We start from the raw sequence: 21,287 nt of genomic DNA, 5'->3' as shown, positions 1-21,287 counted from the left end.
CGCCCTAGCAACAGCACCACCTTCAGTCACAGAAAATTAGATGCCCCGGGTGAGGATCGAACTCACGACCTTAAGATTATGAGACTTACGCGCTGCCTACTGCGCTACCGAGGCAGGCGATCGTTAGACCTTCTGGAATCTTGGTAAGTACCGAATACAAGTGGTAGAGAGTCTGCACTCCCTGGCTCATTTTTTCTGTTGCTACACGTGCATTCACGGCGCGGCAGGCAACTTGCGATGCTAGGCCGACGCCAGTATGTACAATAGCACGCAGGAGTCCAAACGAGCAGTCGTCCGCGCTGCATGATTGGTTCTTTCCACACGGAATCCCGCGGTTCATTCTCATGGCTCACGCAGTTCGAGTGCGAAAGACACGCAGCACCCCTACCGGAGAAAAAACAAAATGATGCATCGGCCGGGAATCGAACCCGGGCCGCCCGCGTGGCAGGCGAGCATTCTACCACTGAACCACCGATGCTCGGGCCAGCGGTACCTTCACGCTGCTTCCCGAGCAGATGTCTCAAGGGAAAGTGGGACTGCCGTCAAGCGCCGTAGCATTCTGTGGAGAAGATGCTGCAGACGCTGAATCCTGCACTGCACTGCTTAAAGATGCCGCCAGAACGCGGTCCTCTGCGTACTCTTGCGCCGCCGGCGCCGACTCTTGCCAAAGGATGCGAAATGTGCGCGGATACGCTGTCCGAATGCGTCTGGATGTGCTCCCCTAGCCTGCCTCGAAATGCGCCTGCCGGGTACGATCACCTTCGGCCGCTGCCGACAGGCGGGAAGCCGACTCAGCGCGGTGGCGGGGCGCTCGCTTGTGCGGTGGTGGTGTAATGGTCAGCATAGTTGCCTTCCAAGCAGTTGATCCGGGTTCGATTCCCGGCCACCGCAGCAGGCTTTTAATTTCGCGTATGAGTACTTTTGCCACGCGCTCTTAAACTATTGTTTTTTCGCCCTCTTACTCGCTGCATACCAGCCCTTAGTGTGTCTCGACTTGTCTCGACTTTGCTCAGCTGACGCGAGAGCTGACGCTCTCAAATCGGCCTATATCAAAACGACAAGCACGAGAAACGACTGAGAGAGGTAAGGAGAGGCGAGGCGAGGCGATGGACACACAGCACGCCCCCTTCATTTCACGGTGGCGTCTCCCTGGCCGAATCGGGCTGTAGCTCCGAAAACAAAGGAGAAACAAAAATAGGAAGTAAAACTGCCAATACTGCCCTGTGTTCCCATGCGCTCACCCGCCCAAGTACTGACAAGGGCCAAAGTTGTTACGCATCGGCAATCGGACATTTTCTTTCATTTTCTCTAACCAGTGTATTCAAGATATTATGGCCATTGCCGAGTGAATGCTGTAGTGCTTCCCGACGAGTCGGGTTCGGATCCTCTGTCAACTTCCACGCAGGGTGATGATCATTTGGTCATCACACTCGCCAGCTGAAATCGGCGCTGCCTTTTCGCAGTAGTAAAAGAGAAGTGGCCCGTGGGGGGATCGAACCCACGACCTTCGCGTTATTAGCACGACGCTCTAACCAACTGAGCTAACGGGCCTCGGCAGATGCAGTTGCTCAGCCCTACGCTGGAATCAGGTGGCATGAAGCCATACACCATTCCTATGGTCGTCGTGTGTCTGCTTCCCTAGTCTATATTCTGCTGACGGTCACGAAACAGTAGCTATATTGCGAGCAGGACGGGAAACGGCCGCTCGGACAGCTCAAACTTGTCACGATTCGTGTGGAAAAAATTCCGTTCCGGTACCGGGAATCGAACCCGGGCCTCCTGGGTGAAAGCCAGGTATCCTAGCCACTAGACCACACCGGATGCGGCCGTTTCATTCGACCGTTCGTACGGTCGCTTGTCGCATTGTCGCTCTCTTTGCGAGCATCTTTGCACATACTGACTGGCAAGGCGCGCACCTCAAACGTCGCAGAGCAATGCTTTTGGCTTCATGCTCTGCTGGGAGAAGAGGAATAGGGAAGCTGTATGTAGCAATAACAGGAAGTAAACATTTTCCCGCTGAAGCGTTGAAACGTTGCGGATAACAAACAAGAAATAAGTTGGCGCCCTAGCAACAGCACCACCTTCAGTCACAGAAAATTAGATGCCCCGGGTGAGGATCGAACTCACGACCTTAAGATTATGAGACTTACGCGCTGCCTACTGCGCTACCGAGGCAGGCGATCGTTAGACCTTCTGGAATCTTGGTAAGTACCGAATACAAGTGGTAGAGAGTCTGCACTCCCTGGCTCATTTTTTCTGTTGCTACACGTGCATTCACGGCGCGGCAGGCAACTTGCGATGCTAGGCCGACGCCAGTATGTACAATAGCACGCAGGAGTCCAAACGAGCAGTCGTCCGCGCTGCATGATTGGTTCTTTCCACACGGAATCCCGCGGTTCATTCTCATGGCTCACGCAGTTCGAGTGCGAAAGACACGCAGCACCCCTACCGGAGAAAAAACAAAATGATGCATCGGCCGGGAATCGAACCCGGGCCGCCCGCGTGGCAGGCGAGCATTCTACCACTGAACCACCGATGCTCGGGCCAGCGGTACCTTCACGCTGCTTCCCGAGCAGATGTCTCAAGGGAAAGTGGGACTGCCGTCAAGCGCCGTAGCATTCTGTGGAGAAGATGCTGCAGACGCTGAATCCTGCACTGCACTGCTTAAAGATGCCGCCAGAACGCGGTCCTCTGCGTACTCTTGCGCCGCCGGCGCCGACTCTTGCCAAAGGATGCGAAATGTGCGCGGATACGCTGTCCGAATGCGTCTGGATGTGCTCCCCTAGCCTGCCTCGAAATGCGCCTGCCGGGTACGATCACCTTCGGCCGCTGCCGACAGGCGGGAAGCCGACTCAGCGCGGTGGCGGGGCGCTCGCTTGTGCGGTGGTGGTGTAATGGTCAGCATAGTTGCCTTCCAAGCAGTTGATCCGGGTTCGATTCCCGGCCACCGCAGCAGGCTTTTAATTTCGCGTATGAGTACTTTTGCCACGCGCTCTTAAACTATTGTTTTTTCGCCCTCTTACTCGCTGCATACCAGCCCTTAGTGTGTCTCGACTTGTCTCGACTTTGCTCAGCTGACGCGAGAGCTGACGCTCTCAAATCGGCCTATATCAAAACGACAAGCACGAGAAACGACTGAGAGAGGTAAGGAGAGGCGAGGCGAGGCGATGGACACACAGCACGCCCCCTTCATTTCACGGTGGCGTCTCCCTGGCCGAATCGGGCTGTAGCTCCGAAAACAAAGGAGAAACAAAAATAGGAAGTAAAACTGCCAATACTGCCCTGTGTTCCCATGCGCTCACCCGCCCAAGTACTGACAAGGGCCAAAGTTGTTACGCATCGGCAATCGGACATTTTCTTCATTTTCTCTAACCAGTGTATTCAAGATATTATGGCCATTGCCGAGTGAATGCTGTAGTGCTTCCCGACGAGTCGGGTTCGGATCCTCTGTCAACTTCCACGCAGGGTGATGATCATTTGGTCATCACACTCGCCAGCTGAAATCGGCGCTGCCTTTTCGCAGTAGTAAAAGAGAAGTGGCCCGTGGGGGGATCGAACCCACGACCTTCGCGTTATTAGCACGACGCTCTAACCAACTGAGCTAACGGGCCTCGGCAGATGCAGTTGCTCAGCCCTACGCTGGAATCAGGTGGCATGAAGCCATACACCATTCCTATGGTCGTCGTGTGTCTGCTTCCCTAGTCTATATTCTGCTGACGGTCACGAAACAGTAGCTATATTGCGAGCAGGACGGGAAACGGCCGCTCGGACAGCTCAAACTTGTCACGATTCGTGTGGAAAAAATTCCGTTCCGGTACCGGGAATCGAACCCGGGCCTCCTGGGTGAAAGCCAGGTATCCTAGCCACTAGACCACACCGGATGCGGCCGTTTCATTCGACCGTTCGTACGGTCGCTTGTCGCATTGTCGCTCTCTTTGCGAGCATCTTTGCACATACTGACTGGCAAGGCGCGCACCTCAAACGTCGCAGAGCAATGCTTTTGGCTTCATGCTCTGCTGGGAGAAGAGGAATAGGGAAGCTGTATGTAGCAATAACAGGAAGTAAACATTTTCCCGCTGAAGCGTTGAAACGTTGCGGATAACAAACAAGAAATAAGTTGGCGCCCTAGCAACAGCACCACCTTCAGTCACAGAAAATTAGATGCCCCGGGTGAGGATCGAACTCACGACCTTAAGATTATGAGACTTACGCGCTGCCTACTGCGCTACCGAGGCAGGCGATCGTTAGACCTTCTGGAATCTTGGTAAGTACCGAATACAAGTGGTAGAGAGTCTGCACTCCCTGGCTCATTTTTTCTGTTGCTACACGTGCATTCACGGCGCGGCAGGCAACTTGCGATGCTAGGCCGACGCCAGTATGTACAATAGCACGCAGGAGTCCAAACGAGCAGTCGTCCGCGCTGCATGATTGGTTCTTTCCACACGGAATCCCGCGGTTCATTCTCATGGCTCACGCAGTTCGAGTGCGAAAGACACGCAGCACCCCTACCGGAGAAAAAACAAAATGATGCATCGGCCGGGAATCGAACCCGGGCCGCCCGCGTGGCAGGCGAGCATTCTACCACTGAACCACCGATGCTCGGGCCAGCGGTACCTTCACGCTGCTTCCCGAGCAGATGTCTCAAGGGAAAGTGGGACTGCCGTCAAGCGCCGTAGCATTCTGTGGAGAAGATGCTGCAGACGCTGAATCCTGCACTGCACTGCTTAAAGATGCCGCCAGAACGCGGTCCTCTGCGTACTCTTGCGCCGCCGGCGCCGACTCTTGCCAAAGGATGCGAAATGTGCGCGGATACGCTGTCCGAATGCGTCTGGATGTGCTCCCCTAGCCTGCCTCGAAATGCGCCTGCCGGGTACGATCACCTTCGGCCGCTGCCGACAGGCGGGAAGCCGACTCAGCGCGGTGGCGGGGCGCTCGCTTGTGCGGTGGTGGTGTAATGGTCAGCATAGTTGCCTTCCAAGCAGTTGATCCGGGTTCGATTCCCGGCCACCGCAGCAGGCTTTTAATTTCGCGTATGAGTACTTTTGCCACGCGCTCTTAAACTATTGTTTTTTCGCCCTCTTACTCGCTGCATACCAGCCCTTAGTGTGTCTCGACTTGTCTCGACTTTGCTCAGCTGACGCGAGAGCTGACGCTCTCAAATCGGCCTATATCAAAACGACAAGCACGAGAAACGACTGAGAGAGGTAAGGAGAGGCGAGGCGAGGCGATGGACACACAGCACGCCCCCTTCATTTCACGGTGGCGTCTCCCTGGCCGAATCGGGCTGTAGCTCCGAAAACAAAGGAGAAACAAAAATAGGAAGTAAAACTGCCAATACTGCCCTGTGTTCCCATGCGCTCACCCGCCCAAGTACTGACAAGGGCCAAAGTTGTTACGCATCGGCAATCGGACATTTTCTCTCTAACCAGTGTATTCAAGATATTATGGCCATTGCCGAGTGAATGCTGTAGTGCTTCCCGACGAGTCGGGTTCGGATCCTCTGTCAACTTCCACGCAGGGTGATGATCATTTGGTCATCACACTCGCCAGCTGAAATCGGCGCTGCCTTTTCGCAGTAGTAAAAGAGAAGTGGCCCGTGGGGGGATCGAACCCACGACCTTCGCGTTATTAGCACGACGCTCTAACCAACTGAGCTAACGGGCCTCGGCAGATGCAGTTGCTCAGCCCTACGCTGGAATCAGGTGGCATGAAGCCATACACCATTCCTATGGTCGTCGTGTGTCTGCTTCCCTAGTCTATATTCTGCTGACGGTCACGAAACAGTAGCTATATTGCGAGCAGGACGGGAAACGGCCGCTCGGACAGCTCAAACTTGTCACGATTCGTGTGGAAAAAATTCCGTTCCGGTACCGGGAATCGAACCCGGGCCTCCTGGGTGAAAGCCAGGTATCCTAGCCACTAGACCACACCGGATGCGGCCGTTTCATTCGACCGTTCGTACGGTCGCTTGTCGCATTGTCGCTCTCTTTGCGAGCATCTTTGCACATACTGACTGGCAAGGCGCGCACCTCAAACGTCGCAGAGCAATGCTTTTGGCTTCATGCTCTGCTGGGAGAAGAGGAATAGGGAAGCTGTATGTAGCAATAACAGGAAGTAAACATTTTCCCGCTGAAGCGTTGAAACGTTGCGGATAACAAACAAGAAATAAGTTGGCGCCCTAGCAACAGCACCACCTTCAGTCACAGAAAATTAGATGCCCCGGGTGAGGATCGAACTCACGACCTTAAGATTATGAGACTTACGCGCTGCCTACTGCGCTACCGAGGCAGGCGATCGTTAGACCTTCTGGAATCTTGGTAAGTACCGAATACAAGTGGTAGAGAGTCTGCACTCCCTGGCTCATTTTTTCTGTTGCTACACGTGCATTCACGGCGCGGCAGGCAACTTGCGATGCTAGGCCGACGCCAGTATGTACAATAGCACGCAGGAGTCCAAACGAGCAGTCGTCCGCGCTGCATGATTGGTTCTTTCCACACGGAATCCCGCGGTTCATTCTCATGGCTCACGCAGTTCGAGTGCGAAAGACACGCAGCACCCCTACCGGAGAAAAAACAAAATGATGCATCGGCCGGGAATCGAACCCGGGCCGCCCGCGTGGCAGGCGAGCATTCTACCACTGAACCACCGATGCTCGGGCCAGCGGTACCTTCACGCTGCTTCCCGAGCAGATGTCTCAAGGGAAAGTGGGACTGCCGTCAAGCGCCGTAGCATTCTGTGGAGAAGATGCTGCAGACGCTGAATCCTGCACTGCACTGCTTAAAGATGCCGCCAGAACGCGGTCCTCTGCGTACTCTTGCGCCGCCGGCGCCGACTCTTGCCAAAGGATGCGAAATGTGCGCGGATACGCTGTCCGAATGCGTCTGGATGTGCTCCCCTAGCCTGCCTCGAAATGCGCCTGCCGGGTACGATCACCTTCGGCCGCTGCCGACAGGCGGGAAGCCGACTCAGCGCGGTGGCGGGGCGCTCGCTTGTGCGGTGGTGGTGTAATGGTCAGCATAGTTGCCTTCCAAGCAGTTGATCCGGGTTCGATTCCCGGCCACCGCAGCAGGCTTTTAATTTCGCGTATGAGTACTTTTGCCACGCGCTCTTAAACTATTGTTTTTTCGCCCTCTTACTCGCTGCATACCAGCCCTTAGTGTGTCTCGACTTGTCTCGACTTTGCTCAGCTGACGCGAGAGCTGACGCTCTCAAATCGGCCTATATCAAAACGACAAGCACGAGAAACGACTGAGAGAGGTAAGGAGAGGCGAGGCGAGGCGATGGACACACAGCACGCCCCCTTCATTTCACGGTGGCGTCTCCCTGGCCGAATCGGGCTGTAGCTCCGAAAACAAAGGAGAAACAAAAATAGGAAGTAAAACTGCCAATACTGCCCTGTGTTCCCATGCGCTCACCCGCCCAAGTACTGACAAGGGCCAAAGTTGTTACGCATCGGCAATCGGACATTTTCTTTCATTTTCTCTAACCAGTGTATTCAAGATATTATGGCCATTGCCGAGTGAATGCTGTAGTGCTTCCCGACGAGTCGGGTTCGGATCCTCTGTCAACTTCCACGCAGGGTGATGATCATTTGGTCATCACACTCGCCAGCTGAAATCGGCGCTGCCTTTTCGCAGTAGTAAAAGAGAAGTGGCCCGTGGGGGGATCGAACCCACGACCTTCGCGTTATTAGCACGACGCTCTAACCAACTGAGCTAACGGGCCTCGGCAGATGCAGTTGCTCAGCCCTACGCTGGAATCAGGTGGCATGAAGCCATACACCATTCCTATGGTCGTCGTGTGTCTGCTTCCCTAGTCTATATTCTGCTGACGGTCACGAAACAGTAGCTATATTGCGAGCAGGACGGGAAACGGCCGCTCGGACAGCTCAAACTTGTCACGATTCGTGTGGAAAAAATTCCGTTCCGGTACCGGGAATCGAACCCGGGCCTCCTGGGTGAAAGCCAGGTATCCTAGCCACTAGACCACACCGGATGCGGCCGTTTCATTCGACCGTTCGTACGGTCGCTTGTCGCATTGTCGCTCTCTTTGCGAGCATCTTTGCACATACTGACTGGCAAGGCGCGCACCTCAAACGTCGCAGAGCAATGCTTTTGGCTTCATGCTCTGCTGGGAGAAGAGGAATAGGGAAGCTGTATGTAGCAATAACAGGAAGTAAACATTTTCCCGCTGAAGCGTTGAAACGTTGCGGATAACAAACAAGAAATAAGTTGGCGCCCTAGCAACAGCACCACCTTCAGTCACAGAAAATTAGATGCCCCGGGTGAGGATCGAACTCACGACCTTAAGATTATGAGACTTACGCGCTGCCTACTGCGCTACCGAGGCAGGCGATCGTTAGACCTTCTGGAATCTTGGTAAGTACCGAATACAAGTGGTAGAGAGTCTGCACTCCCTGGCTCATTTTTTCTGTTGCTACACGTGCATTCACGGCGCGGCAGGCAACTTGCGATGCTAGGCCGACGCCAGTATGTACAATAGCACGCAGGAGTCCAAACGAGCAGTCGTCCGCGCTGCATGATTGGTTCTTTCCACACGGAATCCCGCGGTTCATTCTCATGGCTCACGCAGTTCGAGTGCGAAAGACACGCAGCACCCCTACCGGAGAAAAAACAAAATGATGCATCGGCCGGGAATCGAACCCGGGCCGCCCGCGTGGCAGGCGAGCATTCTACCACTGAACCACCGATGCTCGGGCCAGCGGTACCTTCACGCTGCTTCCCGAGCAGATGTCTCAAGGGAAAGTGGGACTGCCGTCAAGCGCCGTAGCATTCTGTGGAGAAGATGCTGCAGACGCTGAATCCTGCACTGCACTGCTTAAAGATGCCGCCAGAACGCGGTCCTCTGCGTACTCTTGCGCCGCCGGCGCCGACTCTTGCCAAAGGATGCGAAATGTGCGCGGATACGCTGTCCGAATGCGTCTGGATGTGCTCCCCTAGCCTGCCTCGAAATGCGCCTGCCGGGTACGATCACCTTCGGCCGCTGCCGACAGGCGGGAAGCCGACTCAGCGCGGTGGCGGGGCGCTCGCTTGTGCGGTGGTGGTGTAATGGTCAGCATAGTTGCCTTCCAAGCAGTTGATCCGGGTTCGATTCCCGGCCACCGCAGCAGGCTTTTAATTTCGCGTATGAGTACTTTTGCCACGCGCTCTTAAACTATTGTTTTTTCGCCCTCTTACTCGCTGCATACCAGCCCTTAGTGTGTCTCGACTTGTCTCGACTTTGCTCAGCTGACGCGAGAGCTGACGCTCTCAAATCGGCCTATATCAAAACGACAAGCACGAGAAACGACTGAGAGAGGTAAGGAGAGGCGAGGCGAGGCGATGGACACACAGCACGCCCCCTTCATTTCACGGTGGCGTCTCCCTGGCCGAATCGGGCTGTAGCTCCGAAAACAAAGGAGAAACAAAAATAGGAAGTAAAACTGCCAATACTGCCCTGTGTTCCCATGCGCTCACCCGCCCAAGTACTGACAAGGGCCAAAGTTGTTACGCATCGGCAATCGGACATTCATTTTCTCTAACCAGTGTATTCAAGATATTATGGCCATTGCCGAGTGAATGCTGTAGTGCTTCCCGACGAGTCGGGTTCGGATCCTCTGTCAACTTCCACGCAGGGTGATGATCATTTGGTCATCACACTCGCCAGCTGAAATCGGCGCTGCCTTTTCGCAGTAGTAAAAGAGAAGTGGCCCGTGGGGGGATCGAACCCACGACCTTCGCGTTATTAGCACGACGCTCTAACCAACTGAGCTAACGGGCCTCGGCAGATGCAGTTGCTCAGCCCTACGCTGGAATCAGGTGGCATGAAGCCATACACCATTCCTATGGTCGTCGTGTGTCTGCTTCCCTAGTCTATATTCTGCTGACGGTCACGAAACAGTAGCTATATTGCGAGCAGGACGGGAAACGGCCGCTCGGACAGCTCAAACTTGTCACGATTCGTGTGGAAAAAATTCCGTTCCGGTACCGGGAATCGAACCCGGGCCTCCTGGGTGAAAGCCAGGTATCCTAGCCACTAGACCACACCGGATGCGGCCGTTTCATTCGACCGTTCGTACGGTCGCTTGTCGCATTGTCGCTCTCTTTGCGAGCATCTTTGCACATACTGACTGGCAAGGCGCGCACCTCAAACGTCGCAGAGCAATGCTTTTGGCTTCATGCTCTGCTGGGAGAAGAGGAATAGGGAAGCTGTATGTAGCAATAACAGGAAGTAAACATTTTCCCGCTGAAGCGTTGAAACGTTGCGGATAACAAACAAGAAATAAGTTGGCGCCCTAGCAACAGCACCACCTTCAGTCACAGAAAATTAGATGCCCCGGGTGAGGATCGAACTCACGACCTTAAGATTATGAGACTTACGCGCTGCCTACTGCGCTACCGAGGCAGGCGATCGTTAGACCTTCTGGAATCTTGGTAAGTACCGAATACAAGTGGTAGAGAGTCTGCACTCCCTGGCTCATTTTTTCTGTTGCTACACGTGCATTCACGGCGCGGCAGGCAACTTGCGATGCTAGGCCGACGCCAGTATGTACAATAGCACGCAGGAGTCCAAACGAGCAGTCGTCCGCGCTGCATGATTGGTTCTTTCCACACGGAATCCCGCGGTTCATTCTCATGGCTCACGCAGTTCGAGTGCGAAAGACACGCAGCACCCCTACCGGAGAAAAAACAAAATGATGCATCGGCCGGGAATCGAACCCGGGCCGCCCGCGTGGCAGGCGAGCATTCTACCACTGAACCACCGATGCTCGGGCCAGCGGTACCTTCACGCTGCTTCCCGAGCAGATGTCTCAAGGGAAAGTGGGACTGCCGTCAAGCGCCGTAGCATTCTGTGGAGAAGATGCTGCAGACGCTGAATCCTGCACTGCACTGCTTAAAGATGCCGCCAGAACGCGGTCCTCTGCGTACTCTTGCGCCGCCGGCGCCGACTCTTGCCAAAGGATGCGAAATGTGCGCGGATACGCTGTCCGAATGCGTCTGGATGTGCTCCCCTAGCCTGCCTCGAAATGCGCCTGCCGGGTACGATCACCTTCGGCCGCTGCCGACAGGCGGGAAGCCGACTCAGCGCGGTGGCGGGGCGCTCGCTTGTGCGGTGGTGGTGTAATGGTCAGCATAGTTGCCTTCCAAGCAGTTGATCCGGGTTCGATTCCCGGCCACCGCAGCAGGCTTTTAATTTCGCGTATGAGTACTTTTGCCACGCGCTCTTAAACTATTGTTTTTTCGCCCTCTTACTCGCTGCATACCAGCCCTTAGTGTGTCTCGACTTGTCTCGACTTTGCTCAGCTGACGCGAGAGCTGACGCTCTCAAATCGGCCTATATCAAAACGACAAGCACGAGAAACGACTGAGAGAGGTAAGGAGAGGCGAGGCGAGGCGATGGACACACAGCACGCCCCCTTCATTTCACGGTGGCGTCTCCCTGGCCGAATCGGGCTGTAGCTCCGAAAACAAAGGAGAAACAAAAATAGGAAGTAAAACTGCCAATACTGCCCTGTGTTCCCATGCGCTCACCCGCCCAAGTACTGACAAGGGCCAAAGTTGTTACGCATCGGCAATCGGACATTTTCTCTCTAACCAGTGTATTCAAGATATTATGGCCATTGCCGAGTGAATGCTGTAGTGCTTCCCGACGAGTCGGGTTCGGATCCTCTGTCAACTTCCACGCAGGGTGATGATCATTTGGTCATCACACTCGCCAGCTGAAATCGGCGCTGCCTTTTCGCAGTAGTAAAAGAGAAGTGGCCCGTGGGGGGATCGAACCCACGACCTTCGCGTTATTAGCACGACGCTCTAACCAACTGAGCTAACGGGCCTCGGCAGATGCAGTTGCTCAGCCCTACGCTGGAATCAGGTGGCATGAAGCCATACACCATTCCTATGGTCGTCGTGTGTCTGCTTCCCTAGTCTATATTCTGCTGACGGTCACGAAACAGTAGCTATATTGCGAGCAGGACGGGAAACGGCCGCTCGGACAGCTCAAACTTGTCACGATTCGTGTGGAAAAAATTCCGTTCCGGTACCGGGAATCGAACCCGGGCCTCCTGGGTGAAAGCCAGGTATCCTAGCCACTAGACCACACCGGATGCGGCCGTTTCATTCGACCGTTCGTACGGTCGCTTGTCGCATTGTCGCTCTCTTTGCGAGCATCTTTGCACATACTGACTGGCAAGGCGCGCACCTCAAACGTCGCAGAGCAATGCTTTTGGCTTCATGCTCTGCTGGGAGAAGAGGAATAGGGAAGCTGTATGTAGCAATAACAGGAAGTAAACATTTTCCCGCTGAAGCGTTGAAACGTTGCGGATAACAAACAAGAAATAAGTTGGCGCCCTAGCAACAGCACCACCTTCAGTCACAGAAAATTAGATGCCCCGGGTGAGGATCGAACTCACGACCTTAAGATTATGAGACTTACGCGCTGCCTACTGCGCTACCGAGGCAGGCGATCGTTAGACCTTCTGGAATCTTGGTAAGTACCGAATACAAGTGGTAGAGAGTCTGCACTCCCTGGCTCATTTTTTCTGTTGCTACACGTGCATTCACGGCGCGGCAGGCAACTTGCGATGCTAGGCCGACGCCAGTATGTACAATAGCACGCAGGAGTCCAAACGAGCAGTCGTCCGCGCTGCATGATTGGTTCTTTCCACACGGAATCCCGCGGTTCATTCTCATGGCTCACGCAGTTCGAGTGCGAAAGACACGCAGCACCCCTACCGGAGAAAAAACAAAATGATGCATCGGCCGGGAATCGAACCCGGGCCGCCCGCGTGGCAGGCGAGCATTCTACCACTGAACCACCGATGCTCGGGCCAGCGGTACCTTCACGCTGCTTCCCGAGCAGATGTCTCAAGGGAAAGTGGGACTGCCGTCAAGCGCCGTAGCATTCTGTGGAGAAGATGCTGCAGACGCTGAATCCTGCACTGCACTGCTTAAAGATGCCGCCAGAACGCGGTCCTCTGCGTACTCTTGCGCCGCCGGCGCCGACTCTTGCCAAAGGATGCGAAATGTGCGCGGATACGCTGTCCGAATGCGTCTGGATGTGCTCCCCTAGCCTGCCTCGAAATGCGCCTGCCGGGTACGATCACCTTCGGCCGCTGCCGACAGGCGGGAAGCCGACTCAGCGCGGTGGCGGGGCGCTCGCTTGTGCGGTGGTGGTGTAATGGTCAGCATAGTTGCCTTCCAAGCAGTTGATCCGGGTTCGATTCCCGGCCACCGCAGCAGGCTTTTAATTTCGCGTATGAGTACTTTTGCCACGCGCTCTTAAACTATTGTTTTTTCGCCCTCTTACTCGCTGCATACCAGCCCTTAGTGTGTCTCGACTTGTCTCGACTTTGCTCAGCTGACGCGAGAGCTGACGCTCTCAAATCGGCCTATATCAAAACGACAAGCACGAGAAACGACTGAGAGAGGTAAGGAGAGGCGAGGCGAGGCGATGGACACACAGCACGCCCCCTTCATTTCACGGTGGCGTCTCCCTGGCCGAATCGGGCTGTAGCTCCGAAAACAAAGGAGAAACAAAAATAGGAAGTAAAACTGCCAATACTGCCCTGTGTTCCCATGCGCTCACCCGCCCAAGTACTGACAAGGGCCAAAGTTTGTTACGCATCGGCAATCGGACATTTCTTTCATTTTCTCTAACCAGTGTATTCAAGATATTATGGCCATTGCCGAGTGAATGCTGTAGTGCTTCCCGACGAGTCGGGTTCGGATCCTCTGTCAACTTCCACGCAGGGTGATGATCATTTGGTCATCACACTCGCCAGCTGAAATCGGCGCTGCCTTTTCGCAGTAGTAAAAGAGAAGTGGCCCGTGGGGGGATCGAACCCACGACCTTCGCGTTATTAGCACGACGCTCTAACCAACTGAGCTAACGGGCCTCGGCAGATGCAGTTGCTCAGCCCTACGCTGGAATCAGGTGGCATGAAGCCATACACCATTCCTATGGTCGTCGTGTGTCTGCTTCCCTAGTCTATATTCTGCTGACGGTCACGAAACAGTAGCTATATTGCGAGCAGGACGGGAAACGGCCGCTCGGACAGCTCAAACTTGTCACGATTCGTGTGGAAAAAATTCCGTTCCGGTACCGGGAATCGAACCCGGGCCTCCTGGGTGAAAGCCAGGTATCCTAGCCACTAGACCACACCGGATGCGGCCGTTTCATTCGACCGTTCGTACGGTCGCTTGTCGCATTGTCGCTCTCTTTGCGAGCATCTTTGCACATACTGACTGGCAAGGCGCGCACCTCAAACGTCGCAGAGCAATGCTTTTGGCTTCATGCTCTGCTGGGAGAAGAGGAATAGGGAAGCTGTATGTAGCAATAACAGGAAGTAAACATTTTCCCGCTGAAGCGTTGAAACGTTGCGGATAACAAACAAGAAATAAGTTGGCGCCCTAGCAACAGCACCACCTTCAGTCACAGAAAATTAGATGCCCCGGGTGAGGATCGAACTCACGACCTTAAGATTATGAGACTTACGCGCTGCCTACTGCGCTACCGAGGCAGGCGATCGTTAGACCTTCTGGAATCTTGGTAAGTACCGAATACAAGTGGTAGAGAGTCTGCACTCCCTGGCTCATTTTTTCTGTTGCTACACGTGCATTCACGGCGCGGCAGGCAACTTGCGATGCTAGGCCGACGCCAGTATGTACAATAGCACGCAGGAGTCCAAACGAGCAGTCGTCCGCGCTGCATGATTGGTTCTTTCCACACGGAATCCCGCGGTTCATTCTCATGGCTCACGCAGTTCGAGTGCGAAAGACACGCAGCACCCCTACCGGAGAAAAAACAAAATGATGCATCGGCCGGGAATCGAACCCGGGCCGCCCGCGTGGCAGGCGAGCATTCTACCACTGAACCACCGATGCTCGGGCCAGCGGTACCTTCACGCTGCTTCCCGAGCAGATGTCTCAAGGGAAAGTGGGACTGCCGTCAAGCGCCGTAGCATTCTGTGGAGAAGATGCTGCAGACGCTGAATCCTGCACTGCACTGCTTAAAGATGCCGCCAGAACGCGGTCCTCTGCGTACTCTTGCGCCGCCGGCGCCGACTCTTGCCAAAGGATGCGAAATGTGCGCGGATACGCTGTCCGAATGCGTCTGGATGTGCTCCCCTAGCCTGCCTCGAAATGCGCCTGCCGGGTACGATCACCTTCGGCCGCTGCCGACAGGCGGGAAGCCGACTCAGCGCGGTGGCGGGGCGCTCGCTTGTGCGGTGGTGGTGTAATGGTCAGCATAGTTGCCTTCCAAGCAGTTGATCCGGGTTCGATTCCCGGCCACCGCAGCAGGCTTTTAATTTCGCGTATGAGTACTTTTGCCACGCGCTCTTAAACTATTGTTTTTTCGCCCTCTTACTCGCTGCATACCAGCCCTTAGTGTGTCTCGACTTGTCTCGACTTTGCTCAGCTGACGCGAGAGCTGACGCTCTCAAATCGGCCTATATCAAAACGACAAGCACGAGAAACGACTGAGAGAGGTAAGGAGAGGCGAGGCGAGGCGATGGACACACAGCACGCCCCCTTCATTTCACGGTGGCGTCTCCCTGGCCGAATCGGGCTGTAGCTCCGAAAACAAAGGAGAAACAAAAATAGGAAGTAAAACTGCCAATACTGCCCTGTGTTCCCATGCGCTCACCCGCCCAAGTACTGACAAGGGCCAAAGTTGTTACGCATCGGCAATCGGACATTTTCTCTAACCAGTGTATTCAAGATATTATGGCCATTGCCGAGTGAATGCTGTAGTGCTTCCCGACGAGTCGGGTTCGGATCCTCTGTCAACTTCCACGCAGGGTGATGATCATTTGGTCATCACACTCGCCAGCTGAAATCGGCGCTGCCTTTTCGCAGTAGTAAAAGAGAAGTGGCCCGTGGGGGGATCGAACCCACGACCTTCGCGTTATTAGCACGACGCTCTAACCAACTGAGCTAACGGGCCTCGGCAGATGCAGTTGCTCAGCCCTACGCTGGAATCAGGTGGCATGAAGCCATACACCATTCCTATGGTCGTCGTGTGTCTGCTTCCCTAGTCTATATTCTGCTGACGGTCACGAAACAGTAGCTATATTGCGAGCAGGACGGGAAACGGCCGCTCGGACAGCTCAAACTTGTCACGATTCGTGTGGAAAAAATTCCGTTCCGGTACCGGGAATCGAACCCGGGCCTCCTGGGTGAAAGCCAGGTATCCTAGCCACTAGACCACACCGGATGCGGCCGTTTCATTCGACCGTTCGTACGGTCGCTTGTCGCATTGTCGCTCTCTTTGCGAGCATCTTTGCACATACTGACTGGCAAGGCGCGCACCTCAAACGTCGCAGAGCAATGCTTTTGGCTTCATGCTCTGCTGGGAGAAGAGGAATAGGGAAGCTGTATGTAGCAATAACAGGAAGTAAACATTTTCCCGCTGAAGCGTTGAAACGTTGCGGATAACAAACAAGAAATAAGTTGGCGCCCTAGCAACAGCACCACCTTCAGTCACAGAAAATTAGATGCCCCGGGTGAGGATCGAACTCACGACCTTAAGATTATGAGACTTACGCGCTGCCTACTGCGCTACCGAGGCAGGCGATCGTTAGACCTTCTGGAATCTTGGTAAGTACCGAATACAAGTGGTAGAGAGTCTGCACTCCCTGGCTCATTTTTTCTGTTGCTACACGTGCATTCACGGCGCGGCAGGCAACTTGCGATGCTAGGCCGACGCCAGTATGTACAATAGCACGCAGGAGTCCAAACGAGCAGTCGTCCGCGCTGCATGATTGGTTCTTTCCACACGGAATCCCGCGGTTCATTCTCATGGCTCACGCAGTTCGAGTGCGAAAGACACGCAGCACCCCTACCGGAGAAAAAACAAAATGATGCATCGGCCGGGAATCGAACCCGGGCCGCCCGCGTGGCAGGCGAGCATTCTACCACTGAACCACCGATGCTCGGGCCAGCGGTACCTTCACGCTGCTTCCCGAGCAGATGTCTCAAGGGAAAGTGGGACTGCCGTCAAGCGCCGTAGCATTCTGTGGAGAAGATGCTGCAGACGCTGAATCCTGCACTGCACTGCTTAAAGATGCCGCCAGAACGCGGTCCTCTGCGTACTCTTGCGCCGCCGGCGCCGACTCTTGCCAAAGGATGCGAAATGTGCGCGGATACGCTGTCCGAATGCGTCTGGATGTGCTCCCCTAGCCTGCCTCGAAATGCGCCTGCCGGGTACGATCACCTTCGGCCGCTGCCGACAGGCGGGAAGCCGACTCAGCGCGGTGGCGGGGCGCTCGCTTGTGCGGTGGTGGTGTAATGGTCAGCATAGTTGCCTTCCAAGCAGTTGATCCGGGTTCGATTCCCGGCCACCGCAGCAGGCTTTTAATTTCGCGTATGAGTACTTTTGCCACGCGCTCTTAAACTATTGTTTTTTCGCCCTCTTACTCGCTGCATACCAGCCCTTAGTGTGTCTCGACTTGTCTCGACTTTGCTCAGCTGACGCGAGAGCTGACGCTCTCAAATCGGCCTATATCAAAACGACAAGCACGAGAAACGACTGAGAGAGGTAAGGAGAGGCGAGGCGAGGCGATGGACACACAGCACGCCCCCTTCATTTCACGGTGGCGTCTCCCTGGCCGAATCGGGCTGTAGCTCCGAAAACAAAGGAGAAACAAAAATAGGAAGTAAAACTGCCAATACTGCCCTGTGTTCCCATGCGCTCACCCGCCCAAGTACTGACAAGGGCCAAAGTTGTTACGCATCGGCAATCGGAACATTTTCTCTAACCAGTGTATTCAAGATATTATGGCCATTGCCGAGTGAATGCTGTAGTGCTTCCCGACGAGTCGGGTTCGGATCCTCTGTCAACTTCCACGCAGGGTGATGATCATTTGGTCATCACACTCGCCAGCTGAAATCGGCGCTGCCTTTTCGCAGTAGTAAAAGAGAAGTGGCCCGTGGGGGGATCGAACCCACGACCTTCGCGTTATTAGCACGACGCTCTAACCAACTGAGCTAACGGGCCTCGGCAGATGCAGTTGCTCAGCCCTACGCTGGAATCAGGTGGCATGAAGCCATACACCATTCCTATGGTCGTCGTGTGTCTGCTTCCCTAGTCTATATTCTGCTGACGGTCACGAAACAGTAGCTATATTGCGAGCAGGACGGGAAACGGCCGCTCGGACAGCTCAAACTTGTCACGATTCGTGTGGAAAAAATTCCGTTCCGGTACCGGGAATCGAACCCGGGCCTCCTGGGTGAAAGCCAGGTATCCTAGCCACTAGACCACACCGGATGCGGCCGTTTCATTCGACCGTTCGTACGGTCGCTTGTCGCATTGTCGCTCTCTTTGCGAGCATCTTTGCACATACTGACTGGCAAGGCGCGCACCTCAAACGTCGCAGAGCAATGCTTTTGGCTTCATGCTCTGCTGGGAGAAGAGGAATAGGGAAGCTGTATGTAGCAATAACAGGAAGTAAACATTTTCCCGCTGAAGCGTTGAAACGTTGCGGATAACAAACAAGAAATAAGTTGGCGCCCTAGCAACAGCACCACCTTCAGTCACAGAAAATTAGATGCCCCGGGTGAGGATCGAACTCACGACCTTAAGATTATGAGACTTACGCGCTGCCTACTGCGCTACCGAGGCAGGCGATCGTTAGACCTTCTGGAATCTTGGTAAGTACCGAATACAAGTGGTAGAGAGTCTGCACTCCCTGGCTCATTTTTTCTGTTGCTACACGTGCATTCACGGCGCGGCAGGCAACTTGCGATGCTAGGCCGACGCCAGTATGTACAATAGCACGCAGGAGTCCAAACGAGCAGTCGTCCGCGCTGCATGATTGGTTCTTTCCACACGGAATCCCGCGGTTCATTCTCATGGCTCACGCAGTTCGAGTGCGAAAGACACGCAGCACCCCTACCGGAGAAAAAACAAAATGATGCATCGGCCGGGAATCGAACCCGGGCCGCCCGCGTGGCAGGCGAGCATTCTACCACTGAACCACCGATGCTCGGGCCAGCGGTACCTTCACGCTGCTTCCCGAGCAGATGTCTCAAGGGAAAGTGGGACTGCCGTCAAGCGCCGTAGCATTCTGTGGAGAAGATGCTGCAGACGCTGAATCCTGCACTGCACTGCTTAAAGATGCCGCCAGAACGCGGTCCTCTGCGTACTCTTGCGCCGCCGGCGCCGACTCTTGCCAAAGGATGCGAAATGTGCGCGGATACGCTGTCCGAATGCGTCTGGATGTGCTCCCCTAGCCTGCCTCGAAATGCGCCTGCCGGGTACGATCACCTTCGGCCGCTGCCGACAGGCGGGAAGCCGACTCAGCGCGGTGGCGGGGCGCTCGCTTGTGCGGTGGTGGTGTAATGGTCAGCATAGTTGCCTTCCAAGCAGTTGATCCGGGTTCGATTCCCGGCCACCGCAGCAGGCTTTTAATTTCGCGTATGAGTACTTTTGCCACGCGCTCTTAAACTATTGTTTTTTCGCCCTCTTACTCGCTGCATACCAGCCCTTAGTGTGTCTCGACTTGTCTCGACTTTGCTCAGCTGACGCGAGAGCTGACGCTCTCAAATCGGCCTATATCAAAACGACAAGCACGAGAAACGACTGAGAGAGGTAAGGAGAGGCGAGGCGAGGCGATGGACACACAGCACGCCCCCTTCATTTCACGGTGGCGTCTCCCTGGCCGAATCGGGCTGTAGCTCCGAAAACAAAGGAGAAACAAAAATAGGAAGTAAAACTGCCAATACTGCCCTGTGTTCCCATGCGCTCACCCGCCCAAGTACTGACAAGGGCCAAAGTTGTTACGCATCGGCAATCGGACATTTTCTTTCATTTTCTCTAACCAGTGTATTCAAGATATTATGGCCATTGCCGAGTGAATGCTGTAGTGCTTCCCGACGAGTCGGGTTCGGATCCTCTGTCAACTTCCACGCAGGGTGATGATCATTTGGTCATCACACTCGCCAGCTGAAATCGGCGCTGCCTTTTCGCAGTAGTAAAAGAGAAGTGGCCCGTGGGGGGATCGAACCCACGACCTTCGCGTTATTAGCACGACGCTCTAACCAACTGAGCTAACGGGCCTCGGCAGATGCAGTTGCTCAGCCCTACGCTGGAATCAGGTGGCATGAAGCCATACACCATTCCTATGGTCGTCGTGTGTCTGCTTCCCTAGTCTATATTCTGCTGACGGTCACGAAACAGTAGCTATATTGCGAGCAGGACGGGAAACGGCCGCTCGGACAGCTCAAACTTGTCACGATTCGTGTGGAAAAAATTCCGTTCCGGTACCGGGAATCGAACCCGGGCCTCCTGGGTGAAAGCCAGGTATCCTAGCCACTAGACCACACCGGATGCGGCCGTTTCATTCGACCGTTCGTACGGTCGCTTGTCGCATTGTCGCTCTCTTTGCGAGCATCTTTGCACATACTGACTGGCAAGGCGCGCACCTCAAACGTCGCAGAGCAATGCTTTTGGCTTCATGCTCTGCTGGGAGAAGAGGAATAGGGAAGCTGTATGTAGCAATAACAGGAAGTAAACATTTTCCCGCTGAAGCGTTGAAACGTTGCGGATAACAAACAAGAAATAAGTTGGCGCCCTAGCAACAGCACCACCTTCAGTCACAGAAAATTAGATGCCCCGGGTGAGGATCGAACTCACGACCTTAAGATTATGAGACTTACGCGCTGCCTACTGCGCTACCGAGGCAGGCGATCGTTAGACCTTCTGGAATCTTGGTAAGTACCGAATACAAGTGGTAGAGAGTCTGCACTCCCTGGCTCATTTTTTCTGTTGCTACACGTGCATTCACGGCGCGGCAGGCAACTTGCGATGCTAGGCCGACGCCAGTATGTACAATAGCACGCAGGAGTCCAAACGAGCAGTCGTCCGCGCTGCATGATTGGTTCTTTCCACACGGAATCCCGCGGTTCATTCTCATGGCTCACGCAGTTCGAGTGCGAAAGACACGCAGCACCCCTACCGGAGAAAAAACAAAATGATGCATCGGCCGGGAATCGAACCCGGGCCGCCCGCGTGGCAGGCGAGCATTCTACCACTGAACCACCGATGCTCGGGCCAGCGGTACCTTCACGCTGCTTCCCGAGCAGATGTCTCAAGGGAAAGTGGGACTGCCGTCAAGCGCCGTAGCATTCTGTGGAGAAGATGCTGCAGACGCTGAATCCTGCACTGCACTGCTTAAAGATGCCGCCAGAACGCGGTCCTCTGCGTACTCTTGCGCCGCCGGCGCCGACTCTTGCCAAAGGATGCGAAATGTGCGCGGATACGCTGTCCGAATGCGTCTGGATGTGCTC

At 54.8% G+C, this 21,287-nt stretch overlaps 52 non-coding genes across 52 annotated transcripts; 10 read left to right on the top strand and 42 right to left on the bottom strand.

The window, feature by feature from the left end:
- Nucleotides 1–41: 41 nt before the first annotated feature.
- On the bottom strand, nt 42–114 carry Trnam-cau. Its single transcript has one exon. It is a non-coding gene; the product is annotated as a tRNA-Met (tRNA).
- A 293-nt stretch (nt 115–407) lies between these two features.
- On the bottom strand, nt 408–478 carry Trnag-gcc. Its single transcript has one exon. It is a non-coding gene; the product is annotated as a tRNA-Gly (tRNA).
- Nucleotides 479–819: 341 nt separating this feature from the next.
- Trnag-ucc lies at nt 820–891 on the top strand. Its single transcript has one exon. It is a non-coding gene; the product is annotated as a tRNA-Gly (tRNA).
- A 586-nt stretch (nt 892–1,477) lies between these two features.
- Trnai-aau lies at nt 1,478–1,551 on the bottom strand. The gene has a single exon. It is a non-coding gene; the product is annotated as a tRNA-Ile (tRNA).
- Nucleotides 1,552–1,749: 198 nt separating this feature from the next.
- Nucleotides 1,750–1,821, bottom strand: Trnae-uuc. The gene has a single exon. It is a non-coding gene; the product is annotated as a tRNA-Glu (tRNA).
- A 281-nt stretch (nt 1,822–2,102) lies between these two features.
- On the bottom strand, nt 2,103–2,175 carry Trnam-cau. Its single transcript has one exon. It is a non-coding gene; the product is annotated as a tRNA-Met (tRNA).
- A 293-nt stretch (nt 2,176–2,468) lies between these two features.
- Trnag-gcc lies at nt 2,469–2,539 on the bottom strand. Its single transcript has one exon. It is a non-coding gene; the product is annotated as a tRNA-Gly (tRNA).
- A 341-nt stretch (nt 2,540–2,880) lies between these two features.
- Nucleotides 2,881–2,952, top strand: Trnag-ucc. Its single transcript has one exon. It is a non-coding gene; the product is annotated as a tRNA-Gly (tRNA).
- A 585-nt stretch (nt 2,953–3,537) lies between these two features.
- On the bottom strand, nt 3,538–3,611 carry Trnai-aau. Its single transcript has one exon. It is a non-coding gene; the product is annotated as a tRNA-Ile (tRNA).
- Nucleotides 3,612–3,809: 198 nt separating this feature from the next.
- Trnae-uuc lies at nt 3,810–3,881 on the bottom strand. Its single transcript has one exon. It is a non-coding gene; the product is annotated as a tRNA-Glu (tRNA).
- A 281-nt stretch (nt 3,882–4,162) lies between these two features.
- Nucleotides 4,163–4,235, bottom strand: Trnam-cau. The gene has a single exon. It is a non-coding gene; the product is annotated as a tRNA-Met (tRNA).
- A 293-nt stretch (nt 4,236–4,528) lies between these two features.
- Nucleotides 4,529–4,599, bottom strand: Trnag-gcc. Its single transcript has one exon. It is a non-coding gene; the product is annotated as a tRNA-Gly (tRNA).
- Nucleotides 4,600–4,940: 341 nt separating this feature from the next.
- On the top strand, nt 4,941–5,012 carry Trnag-ucc. Its single transcript has one exon. It is a non-coding gene; the product is annotated as a tRNA-Gly (tRNA).
- Nucleotides 5,013–5,590: 578 nt separating this feature from the next.
- On the bottom strand, nt 5,591–5,664 carry Trnai-aau. The gene has a single exon. It is a non-coding gene; the product is annotated as a tRNA-Ile (tRNA).
- Nucleotides 5,665–5,862: 198 nt separating this feature from the next.
- Trnae-uuc lies at nt 5,863–5,934 on the bottom strand. Its single transcript has one exon. It is a non-coding gene; the product is annotated as a tRNA-Glu (tRNA).
- A 281-nt stretch (nt 5,935–6,215) lies between these two features.
- On the bottom strand, nt 6,216–6,288 carry Trnam-cau. Its single transcript has one exon. It is a non-coding gene; the product is annotated as a tRNA-Met (tRNA).
- Nucleotides 6,289–6,581: 293 nt separating this feature from the next.
- Trnag-gcc lies at nt 6,582–6,652 on the bottom strand. Its single transcript has one exon. It is a non-coding gene; the product is annotated as a tRNA-Gly (tRNA).
- Nucleotides 6,653–6,993: 341 nt separating this feature from the next.
- Nucleotides 6,994–7,065, top strand: Trnag-ucc. Its single transcript has one exon. It is a non-coding gene; the product is annotated as a tRNA-Gly (tRNA).
- Nucleotides 7,066–7,651: 586 nt separating this feature from the next.
- Trnai-aau lies at nt 7,652–7,725 on the bottom strand. The gene has a single exon. It is a non-coding gene; the product is annotated as a tRNA-Ile (tRNA).
- Nucleotides 7,726–7,923: 198 nt separating this feature from the next.
- Nucleotides 7,924–7,995, bottom strand: Trnae-uuc. Its single transcript has one exon. It is a non-coding gene; the product is annotated as a tRNA-Glu (tRNA).
- A 281-nt stretch (nt 7,996–8,276) lies between these two features.
- On the bottom strand, nt 8,277–8,349 carry Trnam-cau. Its single transcript has one exon. It is a non-coding gene; the product is annotated as a tRNA-Met (tRNA).
- Nucleotides 8,350–8,642: 293 nt separating this feature from the next.
- On the bottom strand, nt 8,643–8,713 carry Trnag-gcc. Its single transcript has one exon. It is a non-coding gene; the product is annotated as a tRNA-Gly (tRNA).
- Nucleotides 8,714–9,054: 341 nt separating this feature from the next.
- Trnag-ucc lies at nt 9,055–9,126 on the top strand. Its single transcript has one exon. It is a non-coding gene; the product is annotated as a tRNA-Gly (tRNA).
- Nucleotides 9,127–9,706: 580 nt separating this feature from the next.
- On the bottom strand, nt 9,707–9,780 carry Trnai-aau. The gene has a single exon. It is a non-coding gene; the product is annotated as a tRNA-Ile (tRNA).
- Nucleotides 9,781–9,978: 198 nt separating this feature from the next.
- Trnae-uuc lies at nt 9,979–10,050 on the bottom strand. Its single transcript has one exon. It is a non-coding gene; the product is annotated as a tRNA-Glu (tRNA).
- Nucleotides 10,051–10,331: 281 nt separating this feature from the next.
- Nucleotides 10,332–10,404, bottom strand: Trnam-cau. The gene has a single exon. It is a non-coding gene; the product is annotated as a tRNA-Met (tRNA).
- A 293-nt stretch (nt 10,405–10,697) lies between these two features.
- Nucleotides 10,698–10,768, bottom strand: Trnag-gcc. Its single transcript has one exon. It is a non-coding gene; the product is annotated as a tRNA-Gly (tRNA).
- Nucleotides 10,769–11,109: 341 nt separating this feature from the next.
- Nucleotides 11,110–11,181, top strand: Trnag-ucc. Its single transcript has one exon. It is a non-coding gene; the product is annotated as a tRNA-Gly (tRNA).
- Nucleotides 11,182–11,759: 578 nt separating this feature from the next.
- On the bottom strand, nt 11,760–11,833 carry Trnai-aau. The gene has a single exon. It is a non-coding gene; the product is annotated as a tRNA-Ile (tRNA).
- A 198-nt stretch (nt 11,834–12,031) lies between these two features.
- On the bottom strand, nt 12,032–12,103 carry Trnae-uuc. The gene has a single exon. It is a non-coding gene; the product is annotated as a tRNA-Glu (tRNA).
- A 281-nt stretch (nt 12,104–12,384) lies between these two features.
- Nucleotides 12,385–12,457, bottom strand: Trnam-cau. The gene has a single exon. It is a non-coding gene; the product is annotated as a tRNA-Met (tRNA).
- Nucleotides 12,458–12,750: 293 nt separating this feature from the next.
- Trnag-gcc lies at nt 12,751–12,821 on the bottom strand. Its single transcript has one exon. It is a non-coding gene; the product is annotated as a tRNA-Gly (tRNA).
- Nucleotides 12,822–13,162: 341 nt separating this feature from the next.
- Trnag-ucc lies at nt 13,163–13,234 on the top strand. The gene has a single exon. It is a non-coding gene; the product is annotated as a tRNA-Gly (tRNA).
- Nucleotides 13,235–13,820: 586 nt separating this feature from the next.
- On the bottom strand, nt 13,821–13,894 carry Trnai-aau. Its single transcript has one exon. It is a non-coding gene; the product is annotated as a tRNA-Ile (tRNA).
- A 198-nt stretch (nt 13,895–14,092) lies between these two features.
- Trnae-uuc lies at nt 14,093–14,164 on the bottom strand. The gene has a single exon. It is a non-coding gene; the product is annotated as a tRNA-Glu (tRNA).
- A 281-nt stretch (nt 14,165–14,445) lies between these two features.
- Trnam-cau lies at nt 14,446–14,518 on the bottom strand. Its single transcript has one exon. It is a non-coding gene; the product is annotated as a tRNA-Met (tRNA).
- A 293-nt stretch (nt 14,519–14,811) lies between these two features.
- Trnag-gcc lies at nt 14,812–14,882 on the bottom strand. The gene has a single exon. It is a non-coding gene; the product is annotated as a tRNA-Gly (tRNA).
- A 341-nt stretch (nt 14,883–15,223) lies between these two features.
- Trnag-ucc lies at nt 15,224–15,295 on the top strand. Its single transcript has one exon. It is a non-coding gene; the product is annotated as a tRNA-Gly (tRNA).
- A 576-nt stretch (nt 15,296–15,871) lies between these two features.
- On the bottom strand, nt 15,872–15,945 carry Trnai-aau. Its single transcript has one exon. It is a non-coding gene; the product is annotated as a tRNA-Ile (tRNA).
- A 198-nt stretch (nt 15,946–16,143) lies between these two features.
- Nucleotides 16,144–16,215, bottom strand: Trnae-uuc. Its single transcript has one exon. It is a non-coding gene; the product is annotated as a tRNA-Glu (tRNA).
- Nucleotides 16,216–16,496: 281 nt separating this feature from the next.
- Nucleotides 16,497–16,569, bottom strand: Trnam-cau. Its single transcript has one exon. It is a non-coding gene; the product is annotated as a tRNA-Met (tRNA).
- Nucleotides 16,570–16,862: 293 nt separating this feature from the next.
- Nucleotides 16,863–16,933, bottom strand: Trnag-gcc. Its single transcript has one exon. It is a non-coding gene; the product is annotated as a tRNA-Gly (tRNA).
- A 341-nt stretch (nt 16,934–17,274) lies between these two features.
- On the top strand, nt 17,275–17,346 carry Trnag-ucc. The gene has a single exon. It is a non-coding gene; the product is annotated as a tRNA-Gly (tRNA).
- Nucleotides 17,347–17,923: 577 nt separating this feature from the next.
- On the bottom strand, nt 17,924–17,997 carry Trnai-aau. The gene has a single exon. It is a non-coding gene; the product is annotated as a tRNA-Ile (tRNA).
- A 198-nt stretch (nt 17,998–18,195) lies between these two features.
- On the bottom strand, nt 18,196–18,267 carry Trnae-uuc. The gene has a single exon. It is a non-coding gene; the product is annotated as a tRNA-Glu (tRNA).
- Nucleotides 18,268–18,548: 281 nt separating this feature from the next.
- Trnam-cau lies at nt 18,549–18,621 on the bottom strand. The gene has a single exon. It is a non-coding gene; the product is annotated as a tRNA-Met (tRNA).
- Nucleotides 18,622–18,914: 293 nt separating this feature from the next.
- Nucleotides 18,915–18,985, bottom strand: Trnag-gcc. Its single transcript has one exon. It is a non-coding gene; the product is annotated as a tRNA-Gly (tRNA).
- Nucleotides 18,986–19,326: 341 nt separating this feature from the next.
- Nucleotides 19,327–19,398, top strand: Trnag-ucc. Its single transcript has one exon. It is a non-coding gene; the product is annotated as a tRNA-Gly (tRNA).
- A 586-nt stretch (nt 19,399–19,984) lies between these two features.
- Trnai-aau lies at nt 19,985–20,058 on the bottom strand. Its single transcript has one exon. It is a non-coding gene; the product is annotated as a tRNA-Ile (tRNA).
- Nucleotides 20,059–20,256: 198 nt separating this feature from the next.
- Trnae-uuc lies at nt 20,257–20,328 on the bottom strand. Its single transcript has one exon. It is a non-coding gene; the product is annotated as a tRNA-Glu (tRNA).
- Nucleotides 20,329–20,609: 281 nt separating this feature from the next.
- On the bottom strand, nt 20,610–20,682 carry Trnam-cau. Its single transcript has one exon. It is a non-coding gene; the product is annotated as a tRNA-Met (tRNA).
- A 293-nt stretch (nt 20,683–20,975) lies between these two features.
- Nucleotides 20,976–21,046, bottom strand: Trnag-gcc. The gene has a single exon. It is a non-coding gene; the product is annotated as a tRNA-Gly (tRNA).
- Nucleotides 21,047–21,287: the final 241 nt, after the last annotated feature.

Source organism: Schistocerca americana, unplaced genomic scaffold (genome assembly GCF_021461395.2).
Source record: "Schistocerca americana isolate TAMUIC-IGC-003095 unplaced genomic scaffold, iqSchAmer2.1 HiC_scaffold_241, whole genome shotgun sequence".
NCBI classification, from domain to species: Eukaryota; Metazoa; Arthropoda; class Insecta; order Orthoptera; family Acrididae; genus Schistocerca; species Schistocerca americana.
The sequence above is the reverse complement of the archived record's forward strand: the minus strand, read 5'-3'. Positions and strand labels throughout refer to the sequence as shown.